Here is a 19,663-nt window from a genome sequence, read left to right on the forward strand (position 1 = left end):
CGTGTAACCCTAACGTCCAATCCTATTCCCTCCAATTTCTTTAATAATATTCCATTGATATACAGTATCTGGCACCCATTGACTCTGGACTGCACCAAGGGAGAACATTAATTATTCCATTTCACAAACCTCTATGTATTTGCAAAAGAGTGTATAATAATGCAAGATTCTGTTCTCTTTGCTTGCATGACAACCAATGGCAGCAGTCCTGGCTTTTGTCCATGTCCACATCGTTCCTCAGAAGGGCACTATTAAATAGAAATTCAATTAGGTCACACCAGAAATTCAAGAATGATTTATGGAAATGAGAACCTAACACTTTCGTAGATTGTACAACACAGAGCGGGAACTTCACAATACAGACACCATGTGTGAAACACCTGGAGGTAACCCATGGAGAAATATCTTGGGGACGCTTGTTATATATTAATTAGTAAGATTACCATTTTCATCATAATTAAGTGCTTTGCATTAGCTTTATTTTTGTCTTAATATGTCAACATAGATTAGTTTTGAGCTTTATTTTAGTCTTAATATGTGAACATAGAGAAGTTGTGAGACCATATAGTTCAGTAATTATGAGCTAGTTATTGTTCAGGCTGATGTCCTAGCAGTTAGGCCTCTTTAAATAAACAACATCATCATCATGTTATTGTTTTGTCTGCTGATAAACAGAAGATGGAAGTCATGGGCAACCAGCGAGGCAAAGTGGTGATTTTCCCCATGTTTACAAGCCACCTAAGGACGTCACAGGGATTACTACCAATGAGCTATGGTGGAAAAGAAATTTACTTTATTTTGTCATTGGTCAGTGATTGGACAGTATTTGTGATGCAAATTTGATAACCTCTATTCCAAGAGCGTGCTCTTCAATAACATTTCATAAAATTCGTCTGAGTACCAATAAGATACGCCTGATGGAGTTCGGTTGTCGTATAAACTGTTCATAATTTCAGTTTGAGTTGGGAAGTTATTTGGTAACGCGACGCTGAACATCAGCTGTTCAACAGGGAGAGTCCTTATCTCTTTCAGAACAATTACACCGGCTGGGCGCACCTTTTGTTTTCTCTACCGATAAGCGGAAGACAGAAGAAGAAGGGAATCAGAGTGCTGAAGACCCTATTTTTAAAAAATTTGCTTAATGTCGCACCAACACATATCTTACGACGACAACAAGATAGGTGTGGGAAGGAGCAAGTGTGGTGTGAAAATGGGAAACCACCACAGCTGTTGGATTACTATTTTTTCCCTACTCCATGGGATGGAGAATAAAAGTGTCCTTAAATGCTGAAAAATACGAGGCTGCCTACAATAATTTCTGAAATAAAAACTTCTGTCAAAACTACGTCCGGGACTTGAATTGCAATTATTGGGATATAGGAATTTGATTATTAGCTGTGTATGTATGTTTAGTCCTCAGCCCGAAGGCTGGTTGGATCCTCAACAGTTCTGCCATCAGCTGTCATAGATGGCCTAGGCATCACTGAAGAGGCGTACTAGGGAAATGAGGAGTGAGGTAGTTTCCCGTTGCTTTCCTCACCGAGCCACAAGTTGCTATTACACATCAGTCTGCCAAGCCCACTGAAATGCATGCACCAACTGACCCTATGAGCAATATTTTCACACCATTCATAGCAGGGACTGGCTGCAGAAGGAATGGCATTACTAGCATTACTCATACCTCAGTCACTTTCATTTTGTCAAAGCTAAGGATAAAGCTGAGACAGGTCAATGAAAGTAACAAAATTGCTCTAGCCCATACCAGAAGACATAGTGCACTGTAAACACTAGGTCCTGCCAGCAAAGGCAGCTAACCGCTCTTAAATACTGAAAGATCGAGGTTGTGAAGTATAAATTACAGACACCTGAACACTCGGATGTACAAACGATCAGAATGCAGGAATCAGCTGATTTTTATATACATTTTCTTGACTACAATAAACCTATTGTTCGCGACTGTAACCAACAATGCATTATTTGAATACGAAGAGCGACAATAATGATACAATGACTGTTAACTATTTCACCAGTGAAATACTGTATATTCTCTCGAAATCCTTTCTTTAAACAAAATTTACAACAGTATAGCATTACTTAAAGAAATTTCATCTTCGTGATAGGTGGAGGTGTTTAACTACTACACCTATATATACAAGTATGAAGGATGAGATTTCCACCTTACCGATACTTTATTTACAAAATGTAGATCATTTTAAACATGAGATTTCCACCTAATCAATACTTTATTTACAAAATGTTTAAAATGATCTACATTTTGTAAATAAAGTATCGATAAGGTGGAAATCTCATCCTTCATAGTTGTATTGTTAATTTATCAATAAGGACAATGAAGCTGATAGATTATAGTACTACACCTATATTCATAAAAACCAGAAGACCTTGAAAGACTAGAGATTGCAGGTTCATATACACAGGACACGTAGAGGATGGTTGCCTAGTTGTACTTCCTCTTAAAACAATAATCACCACCACCACCACCACACAGGACACGTGCAATAGTATGTTCTGAAGAAATGATTAGCATTGGAACCATGTCGGACCTTAGGTTCAAGGTCCACATTGATATCTCAGCGCATCATCACCGACTGGTAAAATGTGCCTGCGGCTCTTGTTGTCGCCATAAACCAAAGGTAATGGATCAGTGTGACTTGAACAGAGATGCAGAATGTCTCGTAAATGAATGTGAGAACCATACCGTTAAATGAGTGAGTTTGAAAGAGGGCACATTATTGGCATATGCTGCATCCATCTGGGAAGCTACTGCTTATGTGGGGCGAAGAGTGTCAGCAGTGAAACGGGTGAGTACAGAATGGGCCGCAGAACAGGATGAGATGGGTCTGATTACAGGTAATAAATTTCATATTATTCCGTATTGAAGTTTCAATATAAATCAAAAGGTAACTTTAAAAGTTACATATTGTACCCGTAAAAATGTGTTCATATCTTTAAGGCGCTTGATATTAAATTAACGAGCATGATTCTTAACCTAGGGAGTGGCTTTATCATTGGATCTGGTACAGAGAGAGGTATAGTATTATTATTATTATTAGTGTATGATGTGTACATGACAATCAAAATATACAAATATAATACAAAATATACAAATATACAAGTTGGTGACAGCATCAGGACTTCACTTTTATATTTTAATGTCCAAATTTTTTTATCCATGTAATCACTTCTGGTGTTACTTCAAAAAATTCCTCCACAGAGCCAGGAAATGCATGTAGGGGGCACTCTTGAACTATGTGCTTGATAGACTGCACTTGAGCACCACAGTCACAGCAGGGAGAATCAACCCATCCCCACAGATGTAAGGCTGCGCTAGTCCTATCGACACAACATCGGATCCTGTTCAGGGTTGACCAAACAGCACGGGGCAGACTAAAGCCAGCCAGTTTCATGCTGGGGTTGGAGATATCACATAAGCCACTGGGTGATGACATCCTCCACTCTTCTCTCCAGGCATTCCTGGGAATGAATCGAAGACATGAGAGGTCCAAAGCTGTCTTCCATGCTGGTTTTCTTGATTTCAGCCTAGTTGTAGTGTGCTGCCTTATATCCTGGTGTATAGGAAGGGCCTCATTCTTCACTATTCTGCACCATAAGCTATTAAGTGCTTGTTGTCTCCTTATATGAGGGGGAGAGATGTTGCAAAGGACAGGTAACCATTGCACTGGAGTTGAGTACAGCGTGCCGGATACAATACGCATAGCCTGGCGAAGTTGGATATCAATTAGATAGCAGTGAGAGCTATTTAACCATATTCCGGCACAATACTCAGCTGTAGAATACACCATGGCCAAGGCGGTAGTTCGCAAAGTATTGGCTTCAGCTCCCCATGAAGTTCCAGCTAACTTGCTCAGCAGGTTATTCCGAGTCTTAAGTTTGGCGGCTGTTTTTTCTATGTGACTTCGGTATGTCAGTGATCTGTCTAATGTTACACCTAGGTATTTTGGTGTACTATTGTATTTCAGAAGTTGATTCCTGAACCGTATCCTAGGTTGATAAGTAGCCTCTAAGTTGTTGAGATGGAACGCGGCTACTTCCGTCTTCGAAGGACTTGGCTGAAGTCTCCACTTCCTAAAGTATTCATCCATCACCCGTAGATCTTCAGACAGTATATCCTCAGCCTCCTTGAAAGTAGATCTCTGTACTGTTAGGTTTATATCGTCGGCATAAATGAATTTCCGAGCTGTAGTTTCTGGGATATCATGGATGTACAAATTGAACAGTATAGGGGCTAAGACTGAACCCTGCGGTAAGCCGTTATTCAATTAGTGAAATCTACTCCTGGAATTTTCAGAGAATACCTGGAATAATCGATTACTCAATACATTATCAATGAGAGTAATCACCTTAAGACAAGGTACAATCTGGATGAGCTTCAAGAGGAGACCCTCTCTCCAGAGAGTATCATAGGCCGCTGACAGATCAAGGAAGACAGAAACATTTTTAAATTTCTTCTCAAAACCAATCTTCAGATATGATGTTAAGGCAAGGACTTGGTCACTACAGTCTCGCTTGGGGCGGAACCCAGCTTGCTCTATTGGGATCAGGTGTTCAATTGCAGGAGCTATCCTGTTCAGAATAGGCCTTTCCAGTAGTTTATATGTAACACACAATAGCGAAATTGGCCTTTAGCTCTGGGGTAGAGAAGGGTCCTTTCCTGGCTTCAATATCGAGATGATTTTGGTTCTCTTAAATACTGGGGGTACACGTCCAGTGTGCAGTATACTGCTAAAGAAGGACGCCAGCCAGTGTACAGTTGCGGGACCACAGTTCTTCAGTAGCTCTGGATATACACCATCAAATCCAGCTGCTTTACCATTCTGGAGGGACTTCAGGCCATGTTGTACTTCCTCTGGGGAAAATGGACGAGAGTAGACGGTATGAGGTTCAGCTTCTTGTCTTAACCGCTTGAGCTCAGATCAAATTTTTCTGATGTATTTCTTATCTTTCATGGGCCTGGATGAGGAGACAATGTAGTTAGCAATGTTCTCTAAGTTTATAGATGATCGTTTTCTTGCTGGCTTGTTTGAAGAGTCCAATTTTCGGATAAGAGACCAAGCTTTCCGGCTTGAGTGAGTAAAGCTGAGCCCTTCACCAGTTTTGTTCCACTTTTCTTTCCTGCCACTGTCCAAGGATGCCAGCAGTTCGGTAGCTTTCTCATGACTGTTGTCTTGTTCGTACTCTTTGTATATATGGCTAGTTTCCTCACTCCACCCAGGTATGTAATCTTTACGGAATCCTCTCGGAATACTTCGCTTAGCAGCAGCTTTGATTAGTCCCACGAAGTGGACGTAGTTCTCAGGAGATGGTTTTACCCATCGTATGTTAGCATCAGTGTATGAGGAGTACAGTTTCCAGTCAGCATTCTGAAAATTCCACCAAGCTTTAGGTATTGATCTAATTATTGGGATTTGCAGGCCGATTTTATAGATTATGGGCCTGTGTTGGCTTCGTGGGAAATCGTTCAGTACTTGCCTTTGTGTTTGTGAAGATTGGGTCATTAGTCCATGTGACATAAAACACAAGTCTGGCGAATAATCATGATCCCATCGTGCTGAATGGAATGTACCTTTGTCCTTGGCATCATACACCAGTGTCAGGTTATTAATATCTATCCATTGCAATAGCCTATCGCCATTCTCATCGCTATCCTTATAGCCCCATAATATATGATGGCTGTTAAATTCACCTAGGATAACACTATTTTCGGTGGGTTTTAGTGTGATAGGGTCTGGCCCGTTAACCATTGGTGGTTTGTAAACGTCTGTGATAGTAATATTTTGAACCTTGACAGATGTGGTGAAGATATTATGCATGGAGTCTGGTGGCAGAACTTCATAGTTGTCAATATTGTTCTTCATATTTAGGGTGGTGAAGTCTGGTAGTTAGTTTGTACCCAGGTATTTTCCCCCTGGTAATCAACTGATGTTCATCTTCATAATGAGTTTCCTGTAGCACCAGAATATCAACAGAATGATCCAGAAGTATCTTGGATAAGTATTCACTTTTGGCTCTACTTATACCCTCAATGTTTAGTTGACAGATTGTTCATCTTCATAATGAGTTTCCTGTAGCACCAGAATATCAATAGAATGATCCAGAAGTATCTTGGATAAGTATTCACTTTTGGCTCTACTTATACCCTCAATGTTTAGTTGACAAATGGTTAATTGAGGGCCTAGTGTCCATGTGTAGGATGCTGCGCCCTGAAAAGGGCTAAATCTTTGATTGTCATTGCCATGAGGTCGCTGAGGACAGTACGGCGGCATCTAGTCTCTGTTGCTCGCTTAGCACCACCCAGGGGTCACGTGTAGGGCAATGTGAGGTTAAACCTACGGACGTGAGCAACTTCAACCCCCGAGGTATAGTTATCAATTTTAGAGATTCTTTTGATAAATTGAGTTTATTGATCATCAAAAGCAAGTTCATATCACCTTCGTACAGCAGCGTGGAAGTGTCGTGGCTGGTTGGTACCTCCAAGTCCTGGGATGGTGCTGGACATCGACTGGGCAGGGACCACATCTGCTCGGATGAGGAGTTCTGGAATGTCTCGAGGTTCTGGAAATGTCTCGAGGTTCCGGAATGTCCTGACGTTCTGGAATGTCTCGAAGATTGGCACACGTTCCTGGGTTCGATTCGAGACATAATTCACGCTTGAATTTCCTGCACGGCACTCCACACATTCATGGCACTGTCTGAACAGATATGACCTTTTAATTATGGTTACTGCACTCTAGATATTAAATCAAAACGTTCTGGAATAATCACTCGAAGAACAAGTACTGGTAGAAATGCAAGTTCATGATGCAAGCTCACTGTAAGTCAGAATGTTCTAGAGGATTACTGTCACTGCAGTCCTAAATGCATAGTTCTGAAGATTTAAAACATGTTGGCAATGAACTGAATAAGTAGCACTCAGAAACTGTCCTGTTCCGTCAATAGGCGAAGTGAATAGCCATTAAAGAAAATAATATTTGAAAGAAAAAGTCTGACTTCATAAATTATGGATCACTCAAAATACTGGAAAGTTCTAGGCTTTCTGGGAACGTGATATGCGTATTCTGAATTGTCACAGTCTTTAAGAATCAAAACATAAGTCCCTGTGCAGCACTTGGAAAGTATTGCATATTTCACAATTAAACGTAATGTTGAACGTCCCCTAAGTTTCATAGTCTTTACAAAGCGAAAATTCAATGAGGCACTTGAGAAAACAAGTCATATCGTTCACACGAAAGTTTATGTTGGTAGGGCACAAGTTCATCCTACATGCTCGGAAAATTTCTATGTTCCAGAAATCGATTCAAAAAATACAAGTTCGAATAAGTTCGAAACGTAAGTTCAATGTGGTACACAACACTTGTGAAAATTCAAAGTCCTTTCAATCGCCGTCGAATAAGTAAGTCCCTATGTGGCACTTCAAAAAAAATAAGAAAGTTCCAATGTGAAGAAATAACAAAGTTCCGATATGTCAAAATATTTAAGTCCCAACACGACACTCGAAGAAAATAAAGTTCCGTAGTGTCAAATAATTAAAGTCCCAACACGACACTCAAAGAAAATAAAGTTCCAACGTGTCGAAATATTAAAGTCCCAACACGACACTTGAAGAAAATAAAGTTCCAACGTGTCGAAATATTAAAGTCGCAACACGACACTCGAAGAAAATAAAGTTCCAACGAGTCGAAATATTAAAGTCCCAACACGACACTCGAAGAAAATAAAGTTCCAATGTGTCGAAATATTAAAGTCCCAACACGACACTCGAAGAAAATAAAGTTCCAACGTGTCGAAATATTAAAGTCCCAACACGACACTTAAAGAAAATAAAGTTCCAACGTGTTGAAATATTAAAGTCCCAAGACGACACTCGAAGAAAATAAAGTTCCGATGACAATGTTCCAATATGTCACCTTAAGAAAATAATAAAGTCTTATCGTGACACTTGGCAAAAATAACAAAGTTCCAATGAAACGCTTCCGAATAAATAACGAAGTTCCTATATGGCACTTTAAGAAAATATCAAAGTCCAATCACGACACATGAAAAATAACAAAGTTCCAATGCGTCAATATGACAAAGTTCCAATACGATGCTCGCCAAAAATAACAAAGTCCCATTCAGGCACTTCAAGAATATGATAAAGTCCCGATACAACACTTAGAGAAAAATACTTGGATTTCACAGACTGTCAACCAGAAGTTTGACACACACAATACTTCTCCTGTCACCCGTGTCACAGAGATGGCGGAGTGACAGACACTGAATTCGTAGGTCGGGCGGTCCTCCTTTTATACACATTCGCATGGAAGTGTCCAGAACTCGGGTACTATCTACCCTTATAACTTCTATAATAGTCGGTTGATTTTCTTGAAATCTTGACAGATGACGTCCATTGTAAAGTTTTTTAAGATGGCAGTGTCAAAATAGCGATAAAGTAGCTCAAAATGTACTTTTGAGGGTGAGCTGGAACATTACCATATATGGCACGAATAGCTGGCTTACAGTGGCCACGTCACTCACTGGGTACGTCACTGCGTTCGGCGGGCTGCCTACCTTCCTCCTCGCGCGAAGTTCAACAAACATACTTCGGACTTCTCTCGTAGCGGCGTTCCCGGTACAATATATTTCATGAAACTAGTTTTGGTCTTTCTTTAGACCACCATCAGTCAAAATCAAGATTAGGCAAGACATGAATTACAGAAAAATTTTATGACGACAGCGTGTGTTCTTAAAAATCAGTGCAGTGTAAGTCAAATAATGATTTGGATGTTAAAACACCTATCACAATTATAAATCTTGTGTAAGTTCTCAGTTTTTTAATTAGAAGAAAACACTTCACTGAAGACCAGCTGAAACACTTGAAACACTTAAAATATTAGCACTTGAAGAATCTTGTAGAATTCAGTTCAGCTGAAACATGTCAGAAAAGAATAATGTTGATAGGAAAGTTTTGTGATGGGTCTGGTTCCACCACCCAGACCACCCCCTGAGAAGATCGACACCTCATCCGAATGGGCATTGCGGGACAGAACTGGGTCCGACCCGGTTCTGGTACAACAGTGGAAAAGAGTACACATCATACACTATCAGCAGTGACAGTCTGTTGCCGTTTATTACGGTCTGAGTTACCAGCGCATTGTCCACTTTTCTACCTACCTTTGATTAATGTGCATAAAAATGCTAGACTGCAATGGTGTATGGATAAACGTCATTGGGGACAATCACTAATCAAATACAGTGAAACCTCATTAGTGCATTCCTTATTAACACTTTTTCCTGCTTAGCACATCATAAATTTGAAGCCCAGATTCTCAATGTATTAAATCTATATAAAAATAACTTACATCATGTCTCAAATTTTTGCTATTAACACTTAGAACAAGTACGATCACATTTTTCCTATCCCTGAAAATGTTATATGTCATCCCTGTAAACGTCATTTCCTACTCGAGTAATAGCCGTCGCCATAGTTGCTTGATTACGGGAAAAGGTCTTGAATTCCTGAACTTCACAGGATAAGTTGCACTTTTGGGGAGCAACCCATTAGACTCAGAACTGTTCACTTTTGCTTGCCGGTTAGCAGCGAGATTGCTAAAAAAAGTGAGCCTGTTTGTGCTTGTATTTCGTATTCCATTCAGAAGTAAATTTATTTCGTGTTGAGTGGTACAAGAAATGTAGCAAATATTTGTCGCGTGATACAGCAGCCTGTATCTGGATTAGAAATAAATCATGTGAAACTGACTAGCGTGGTGCATATTTGTCATGTGAGAGCTTAGTTATGGATATGGACAAAGTCATGGAATTCCTGAATAATGAACACAAAATTAGAATGCATCATATTTGTTGTTTGGTGTTTTTCACAACTTTCAATGCACTTGTTTTTTATAAGCCCCAGTGGAAAAGTTTTTCATATTTGTTCTCTCGTGTTTTTCACACCTTTTAATACTTTCCTCTCATCTTTAGAAATGGTAGATACAGTTTACACTGTACCCACGGATGCACAAAGTAAAATGCCCTCATGTTGAAAAAAAATGCATTTAGTGTTTCCATATCCCTGTTGTATAGGTTTTATTCGTATATTCAGTAGTACATTTTCTTGCTGCTTTCCCCTACAGAAATGTCTTAACAAGGTTTCACTATAATTGGTTTAGGAAATATCACTCCAGTTAGACTCAACTTGTGGGGTTCCAGGTATTTTAAATTCAGGAGAGCAAATGGACCAAGATGATAGGAGAACACTGATGAAAATGAGGGCTAAGCAGTGACTGAATGGGTGCAGCAAATCTCAGATACAATACGTGAACCATTATCTGATCCTGTAATGATTAAGAGCTGGTCCCAGAAGGCAATGTCATTGGAACTTTGTTGGGCTATAATCATTATAAAATATTTAAGCCACAAATTAGTGGAGCTTACCTTACATACGTCAAGACAAAGCCTTCAAATTTGGGGTGTAAGACAAAAATTATAAACTATTAATGAGGACATCAAATTAGAGCAGGAATATTTAAAGTTTACTTTAACTCCTAATTTAATTCATTTCAAATGTAACATGTAACACCACCTCAATTTCCATCCAATATGCAAAAAGAATAACCTGAACAATCTGGTTAAAAAGCATAATCAAGGGCCTACAAACAAAAATTAAGAAGCACTTCACCTTTGACTTCAACTCATGTACATATTTAGCCAACTATTGGTGATATTGCTGTTGTTTCTGTTTGTGTGGGCATCCTTTTTTCTGGACCAGACATAGATTGGTTGTGCTTATCATTGTAATACCAATATAAATGGTCAGTTATTGGACATTATAAATTTCCCAGCCAACTCATTCATGGCTGCCAGCATTTTGCCCTTGTGTACTAGGTTGCTCATCAGTTGGTACCTAGCATACCTACCAAGACGCTGGCCACTGCACACCATGGAGGCCACTCTGTAGGCTACTTGGAGCCACCAGCAGTGCCAATGCACTATGAGAGACTTTGTCTCTTTACCAAAAATTGATGTCTGCCTGGCCATCAGATGATATAGATGTTGATTCTCATAGGGAGTCTGAAATATTTGTCCCGAATGAGTAAATTTATAATACCAATATAAATGGTCCATTATTGGACATTATAAATTTCCCAGCCAACTCATTCGTGGCTGCCAGCGTTTTGCTCTTGGGTACTACATTGGGCTCATCAGTTGGTACCTAGCATACCTACCAAGACGCTGGCCAGTGCATACCATGGAGGCCACTGCGTAGTGCCAATGCACTATGAGAGACTTTGTCTCTTTACCAAAAATTGATGCCTGCCTGGCCATCAGATGATATAGATGTTGATTCTCATATGGAATCTGAAATATTTGTCCCGAAAGAGTAAATTTATAATACCAATATAAATGGTCCGTTATTGGACATTATAAATTTTCCAGCCAACTCATTCCTGGTTGCCAGCATTTTACCCTCATGTGCTAGGCTGGGCTCATCAGTTGTAACCTAGCACACCTACCAAGACGCTGGCCAGCGCATAGCATGGAGGCCACTGCGTAGGCTACTTGCAGCCATCGGCAGTGCCAATGCACTATGACAGACTTTGACTCTTTACCAAAAATTGATTCCTGCTCGGCTATCAGATGATATAGATGTTGATTCCCATAGGGAATCTGAAATATTTGCCCTGAATGAGTAAATTTATAATACCAATATAAATGGTCCATTATTGGACATAATAAATTTTCCAGCCAATTTTCTTTGCGCATTTAATGTCTAAAAAGGGTAATTATCTGTTCTGGTGTTCTAGGAATTAATTTTGTTTCTCCTTCATTTCACTGCATTGTGATCCAAGTAATTAAATTCTTTTGTGCCTTTGGAAATTTTAAGAATGTGGAAATATTGTAGGGATACACATCCTGTTTCTGAATTGTGATATCTGTGTGCAGTGTTTATGATGAACTATAATTAACTTCATTTTTGTAAAATTTCCATAAATTCCATCCTTCAACATTATTAGAGTATTTTTCTTCTCTAGCAGATCAAGAGTTTCCAGTAAGTCTTTTCCATCTAATTTTGCAAGCGGATGCATCCATCTTCAGGTGTCTGTATTTTATGTTTATGAACCACTTCCACTATCAGCTCTATGATTTTACGAGATCTATTCTTTAATGCTGTAGTTTATACCTGACCCCGTAGGGAAACGGGACAAGGGTTGGACAAACAACATTCTTTAATGCTGTAGTATGCATCCAGTGTGTATCACATGGCGTGTTTGATTACACTTATTAGTATTCTGTCGCCATCGAGAGAACCAAAACTGCATGTGTCCACCTGTGGTTTCCACATGGCAAGTTCCATATCATGATTACATCAGACTTTTTTTTTTTTTTTGCTAGGGGCTTTACGTCGCACCGACACAGATAGGTCTTATGGCGACGATGGGATAGGAAAGGCCTAGGAGTTGGAAGGAAGCGACGGTGGCCTTAATTAAGGTACAGCCCCAGCATTTGCCTGGTGTGAAAATGGGAAACCACGGAAAACCATTTTCAGGGCCGCCGATAGTGGGATTCGAACCTACTATCTCCCGGATGAAAGCTCCACAGCCGCGCGCCTCTACGTGCACGGCCAACTCGCCCGGTACATCAGACTTTTACCAGATACCACTAATGTCAATATGCCATGGTGATATAGATAACAAGACAAATTATATTTGCTGTCCATAAGGAATAAACAACTAAAGAATGACAAATAACAACTGGATATTTAACATGTCAAGAAATAAATTACAGTAGGGTGATGGACATGAAGTTATATCCAAAATGCAAATACTTATTTAATCATTCACAACAACACACGTAAGGAAAAATTCACACTTTTAATACTTAATATTGCAATCAAATTAAATTATAGAATGGACTTTTGAAAAGGTAATATTTAAGAAAATTTTAAAGAAGTGCTTTACATAACTGAAATCTGATCAATGAGAAACCTCGACACAGTTAGCTCCACCCATCGTCTCCTCCCTTCCACACTCCTCAATCCCTTCCCCTCCGAGTTCACTACCGCCTCTGCAGCACAGATGCAATACAAGAAACAGAGCGAACAGAATGGCAGCTACTAACACAACGGGAGATAATGTGTAACAGCTTACAAAAAAATACATAAGTCCTCATCTATTCTAATCAAAGTCAAAGTCTACACCCAAGTAACTCGGCAGTTTCCTTTGTAAGGCCAAGATCTTGAATGAAGTCATTTAATGCACTTTGCTCGAACAGTCTCAGTTTCTTTCAACACATTCAGGGAAGAAATCACAGTCAGAGTTAGTGCTCGCCATTTCTGCATCAGGTTCAGAAGAGGGACAATCCTGCAAATGCTCTTGGCGCTGTGGTACTGGTATATCAGGGCCATGAGGAACGGGTAAAATAGCAGATCAAATATTGCTTGGATATACAGTGTTACCTTTGTTGCTGTTGCTGCTGTTAAATCCCTTCACATTCACAGATCAGAAGTAGCAGTGAGTACTGTGGTCTGGGGTTCTCATCACACCATTGGAATATAGTTAAAAAACAACTAAGGTATTTATTAAACCACCTGTTCAATACTTTACATCCACTTATAAGTGGTTACATAAATATATTAATACTTAATATTTTCGGGACATCTTTCGCCCCCTAATTTAGGACATCTTCAGCCTAAAATACAACCTTAAAAAGTTATACATAACAATAAAAGAGAAGCTAAGATTAGCCTTGTAACCTAATTACTAAAAATTGATACACTTAATGTGAATAATACATTGATACATTAATAAAATATGTTATTGGAGCATTGTCTATGGTAATTCTAAAATTAAAGTCCGAGACTAAAACTCCTTCTTATAAAATTATGTGGTTCAAACAAAACTGGTTCAAATAAAAATTGGCTGTTATTTCACCTAAATTGATATTAGGTATACTGCCAACAAAATAAAGCATTAACACAAGCACACAAAAGTATGTCTTGCGAACGTGTTCAGGGTCGCTGTTAATGTCGAAATATGAAGATATAAATAATGAGAAAACAGAAGCGTCAGTTGATTTTCATAGAAATTGTGGTCCTCTATACAGGTAATATTGTAGGGAACCTTTGCCAAGAGATACCAGTAGTATTTTGGAATAGTATTTTGGAATAATGTTCTCTGTAAGAGAAGGAAAGAACATATTAAAAAGGGTAAACACAAGGAGAGAATCCTTTGACTTTGATTAGAATAGATGAGGACTTATGTATTTTTTTTTGTAAGCTGTTACACATTATCTTCCAATGTGTTAGTAGCTGCCATTCTGTTGGCTCTGTTTCTTGTATTGTATCTGTGCTGCAGAGGCGGTAGTGAACTCGGAGGGGAAGGGATTGAGGAGTGTGGAAGGGAGGAGACGATGGGTGGAGCTAATTGTGTCGAGGTTGACGAAGGGGCGGAGTTATCGAATTTGATGGAAGTAGGCCTACTATTCGAAGATATGGAATGAGCTTTAGAGTATAAAGAATTAAATATATTAGGGATCTTAACTTTATCTGAACTATCCGTATTTAATAATTTAGGCGTTAATTCATGTAAAACACTTTTAGTGTCTGTGACATCATTAAGATTCTGTTCGTTATTGTATGTCTGGTCTAAATAAATATATAAACTTTCTAGTTCGTTTAACATTCTTCCTTTTTCTATCTTTCTAATTATCACTAGATCTTTCTCTACAGATTCAAATTGGTGGCCAGTCTCCTTCATATGTAAGCTCATCGCTGAGTACTCCCTATGCTTCTCTGCATTAACATGTTCCATATATCTTATCATAAAAAGCTTCTTCCAATTTGTCCAATGTATGATAAACCAAAAAAAGAAAGTTTCGCTGCCTTTACCTTTACTAACACAACTATATACCGTATCACCAACCCGTTGAAGAAGTATGATGTCAAGATTGTGTACAGTACCCCTAACATGAATTGCAACATATTTTTAACTCCAATACCGTAAACTAAATTCATAATAAATTTTGGAATTCTGGAATCTGTAGACCCAGGTGTGCCCAGTATACTTTCTCGTACATAGCGCAAACCAGACTTAGTTTCAAAACTAGATACTTAGAACACTACAATGCCTCAAAACACAAAAAATATTCTGCTATGAGCATTCGCATGAGGGATACTGGGCACAACTTCACTACGATTCAACAAGATCTTCTCTTTCTAAAGTGTGTCAAAACAAGTAGGTTGAAGACTGAGTTTGAAGACACCTACATTTTTTTGGATCGGCATTATAATACTAATAGCAATCTAAATGATGTTCTGGAAACAAATAATCTATTAATTGAAGAAATCCCTATTTTACCCACTGCCTTTAATATAAATAATTTCTTGAAAATATAAACACGTTAACAACTTCCCTACCACGCAACAGTAGCTGCTCCCATGTCACCTATTCACATTACATCCCCTCCGCCTACCCCTAATATTCTCAAGGCTCCGCGTACCCCCCTCTCCCGACTCATTCTCTGCCTTAACGGGCAAACCCCTACAACACACGAAGTAGCAGAATAATGACTGTCAGATATTCTCAAACAACCAACGAGGCCAGTCACCTCTCTGTCGACATAAGGGGTAAGCGCTGTTCAGCTCCTGCTAATTAGTACAATATTCTCTGTGTTTCTAAAACTCACACTTATTTTTCCTTTACATTTCAGTGTTCAACACGCGTCACGTTGCAAATTTTCCTACATCTAAAGCTTAGTTAAACACCCTAACTGTTGAATCTACGCAAGGTAGCTCTCAACTACAGTTCACAGAAAGTGCTACAGTACTTCTACATACTGCTGCTTTTCAAGTGCCTTTTAACTTTATTAAGTAACTGCTTGATATTAACGAACAACTCGACTGTAATTCTACGTACATGACTCTCATTTCTTCAACGTTAAAAGATTTAATTTTTGATATTTTAATTAATCCATGCTTCATTAATATTGGCAAAGTTGTACAATCCATTTGTAATGTTAAGAATTTTATGACCTTGTTCACTCTACAAATAGTCAATGTGTGCCGTTCTAGACATATACTAATATTTTATTCTATGTATATATGATACTATGACAAGTGCATTATTTGAATTTCTGTTATATTTAAGCATCACTTACTCGACAGATTTCTATCTTGTAATATTGCAAGTACTAGATCTTAATGAGGAACCTGTTTCAGGGCCCTGCCTTAACTTTGGATTAAATGGCTGAAGATGCTTACTAAGTTTAAGCAAAACATGTCCCATTTTAACATCTATGTAACAACTGTATCTTAAATTTAAATATTATAGAGTACTGGAATGGTGGTTTTTAATAAATTTGCTTGAAACTTTCTACATATGTGGTATGTTCCGAGCTGCCAGCGGAGAGGTGGTATGGAATGATATTAGTAGACAAATAAGTTTGAGTGTTGTCTTTAAAATTAGGAACGATCACAATATGAAGATAAAGCTGGAATTCAAGGGGACAAATTGGGGCACATATTTCTTTATAGAGAGGAGTGTTAGGGATTGGAATAACTTACCAATACATTTCCAATTTATTTGCAATCATTTAAGAAAAAGCTAGGAAAACAACAGATAGGGAATCTGTCACCTGGGTGCCTGCCATAAATGCAGATCAATAATGATTGATTGATTGATTGATTGATTGATTGATTGAAGATCTTCATGTCTTCATAGGAGCTGCAGTTCATCTGCATTATGAGTTCCTTAATACACACTTAAGTAAATGGAAATTGCAACACCATGAAGACATTGGTCATTTGTGTTGATTTTCAAGATATGGAACGATGCCATGTAGGTATGTAAACGATCAAAGCTTCAGACCCATTGGATTGTTGCTACAGGTCTCCCCACGTGATTGGTCGCGGAGGAATCAACTCCAGTATACGGACTCTGGTGTAGCGCAGTTGACTTGCAGTCTGTGCAGTGAAGTGTTCCCCGTCACACATGCCCAGACGACAGAGAAGAGCACGCTATCAACAACTGTCGCCGTTTGAGAGGGCTCGGATAATTGGGCTGTGTGAGGTTGGATTATCGCTAAGGACTGTCGCTGCACGTGTTGGCCGACAGGCATCTACGGTACAACGTGTATGGCAGCAGTGGTCAAATGAAGGTACCCACACTCGTAGACCTGGCACAGGCCCAGTGCGACAGGCAACTGTGAGAGAGGATCGCCGCATCATTCGGATGGCCCGGATGGAACCCCATGCAACAGCAGCGCAAATTCGAGCAGCTGTGGCACCCCATGTTATACAACAAACAGTTGGTAATCGCCTGTGTGCAGCTGGCTTACGAACCCGTGTCCCTGCAGAAGGTGTTCCATTGACCCCACAACAGCGACATGTAAGCCTTGCCTGGTGTCGAGAAAGATCGACGTGGGTCGACGAATGGCATAGGGTCGTCTTTAGTGATGAATCGCGCTTCTGTCTTGCCCGCAATGATCGCCGGAATCGTTTGCGCTGACGTACCGGGGAGAGGGGCCGCCCAGATCTTATTGTCGAGAGGCACACAGGGCCAATACCAAGCATTATGGTCTGGGGAGCTATTGGCTTTAATGTGAAACCACAATTAGTGCTTGTGGAGGGCACGATGACTGCTCGACAGTACGCTGATAGGGTACTCAATCCAGTGGTTGTCCCTATGATGGCGAACATTGCTAATGGGATGTTTCAGCAGGAAAATGTCCGGGTTCACACTGCATGCATTTCCAGAGAAGCTCTCCATGACATCACAACCTTAGAATGGCCCGCCAGATCCCTGGACCTCAGTCCTATTGAGCATGTGTGTGACATGATGGGTCGACACCTAGCCAACCGTGCTCAGCCACCCACAACTCTGGAACAACTGACCCGTGCAGTGCATCAAGCATGGGCCACAATTCCTCAGGAAGCGATCCAGGGCCTTATTGACTCCATGCCTCGACGAATTCATAAATGTATTGCAGCTCGTGGTGGGCACATCCTATATTGATTGTTGTCCAAACTTGGGGCCAGAGCGACATGAAAGTGTAATCATCGAAGTACAATCAAACACTTATCCTGCATGTTCAATTACAGCAATGTAGCACCACTCCTCCTGGGTGTTGCAATTTGCATTTTCTTCAGTGTAATATGTTTGCAGTTGTCCTCTTTCCTTTTATCAAAGAACTTCCCTTTTATGATGTGGCAAATGAAACTGTTATTTTTCTTGTTTTTGCTGGATCCTTGAGGCAAAATAAATCACACCATATTTTTTCTGTTGCAATTAAGTCTCCAAAATGAAGCTAGATAGCACTGAGTGCAGTGGCACATAAGAGAAGTGGCTGGCTGTCCTGAGAATGGTTTTCTGTGGTTTCCCACACTCACCTCTAGCCAAATGGCAGGAGAGTTCCTATTCACTGGCCACAGCCAAATTCCTTGCACCTACTTACTCAATTTCATTCACCATCACTTATTTTATCATCATTAGCTCCTTAAATTAGGTTGACGACATGCAGGGTATTTGCTGTTGTTTATAAGTTTCATTTCCGTATTGATAGATATTACTTTACAAAAACAATATAAATATAAGTCACCACCTTATCAATACAAAATTTATTCATATTCAGCTAGTAAATATGGTCAAGACCGGTTTTGACCCCTAGGGGGTCATCTTCAGTTGACATGCATAAAAGATATATTTTACAAAAACATCACATATAAATGATTAAAACTTAAATTAAGTCCAACTGATCATAAATGTTGGTATGTATGTCTTGGTACATTTGAGCTATTGTATGTGTCAATCCTAAGTTTCCCAGCATACAGTGTCAAGGTAAGTAGTTAACTAATATACATCATCCATGAAATTACATGCTATTTTTCGTGTTATCACTATCTAATTTGGGTTGTACAATTTGGAATGAGATATACATACATTTGTGTAAATTAATAGTAGTAAGTTCAGTAATATACATTAAAAATTGGTTCTTAAATTACATTAATTGATTATTGATCAGTCAAATGTAGAATTATTGGTTTGGACACTTGTAATTAAAATATTAGTATGCAATACCTTGTTGGCATATATCTTTATACTAAAGTATCAGTTTATAAAGCCTATTATTCTTATTTTATGTCTTGGAATAGGGTTGAACTTTTAGAAAACTATTTGTTTTGTTGAGCATAGGCATTGGATAATCTTGTTAAATTGGACACATAACTAAAACAGTGGTATATATATACCTTGTTAAAAATACATTGCATTAACATTATTAATATGTGGTGCTATATATACATTGTTTGGGGTAAAATGGGGTTAACGAAGTTTTCACAACAGTATTTGATTAGTTATGATGTTCCGATATAATGGGTCCGTAAAAATATATAACTATATACATAATTGCGGTTAGATAAGTATTTGTATAATCTGCTTGCAATTTAGGTAATATTTGGTTGTAATGTCTGGCAATATTTTGGGCAGCTACTGTTGTTAGAGCTATTAAGAGTCTTGAATATTATTGATGGAGCATGTTCTTTTCGTGTGCTGTAATATGTTGAGTTGGTGACATTTGTAAGAACGCGTTGAATGTTATGCGTCCTGGTAGGGTGCATGTTGATTTTATCGTAGAAGCATATATGTTGTGAAAA

General features: G+C 39.1%; 1 protein-coding gene across 5 annotated transcripts in view; it reads right to left on the reverse strand.

Moving 5' to 3' along the window:
- Positions 1–19,663, reverse strand: part of LOC136859225 (zinc finger protein 28) — a 115,450-nt gene that overhangs the window by 10,360 nt on the left and 85,427 nt on the right. The gene's annotated exons all lie outside the window — the stretch shown is intronic.

Source organism: Anabrus simplex, chromosome 1 (genome assembly GCF_040414725.1).
Source record: "Anabrus simplex isolate iqAnaSimp1 chromosome 1, ASM4041472v1, whole genome shotgun sequence".
Lineage (NCBI taxonomy): Eukaryota > Metazoa > Arthropoda > Insecta > Orthoptera > Tettigoniidae > Anabrus > Anabrus simplex.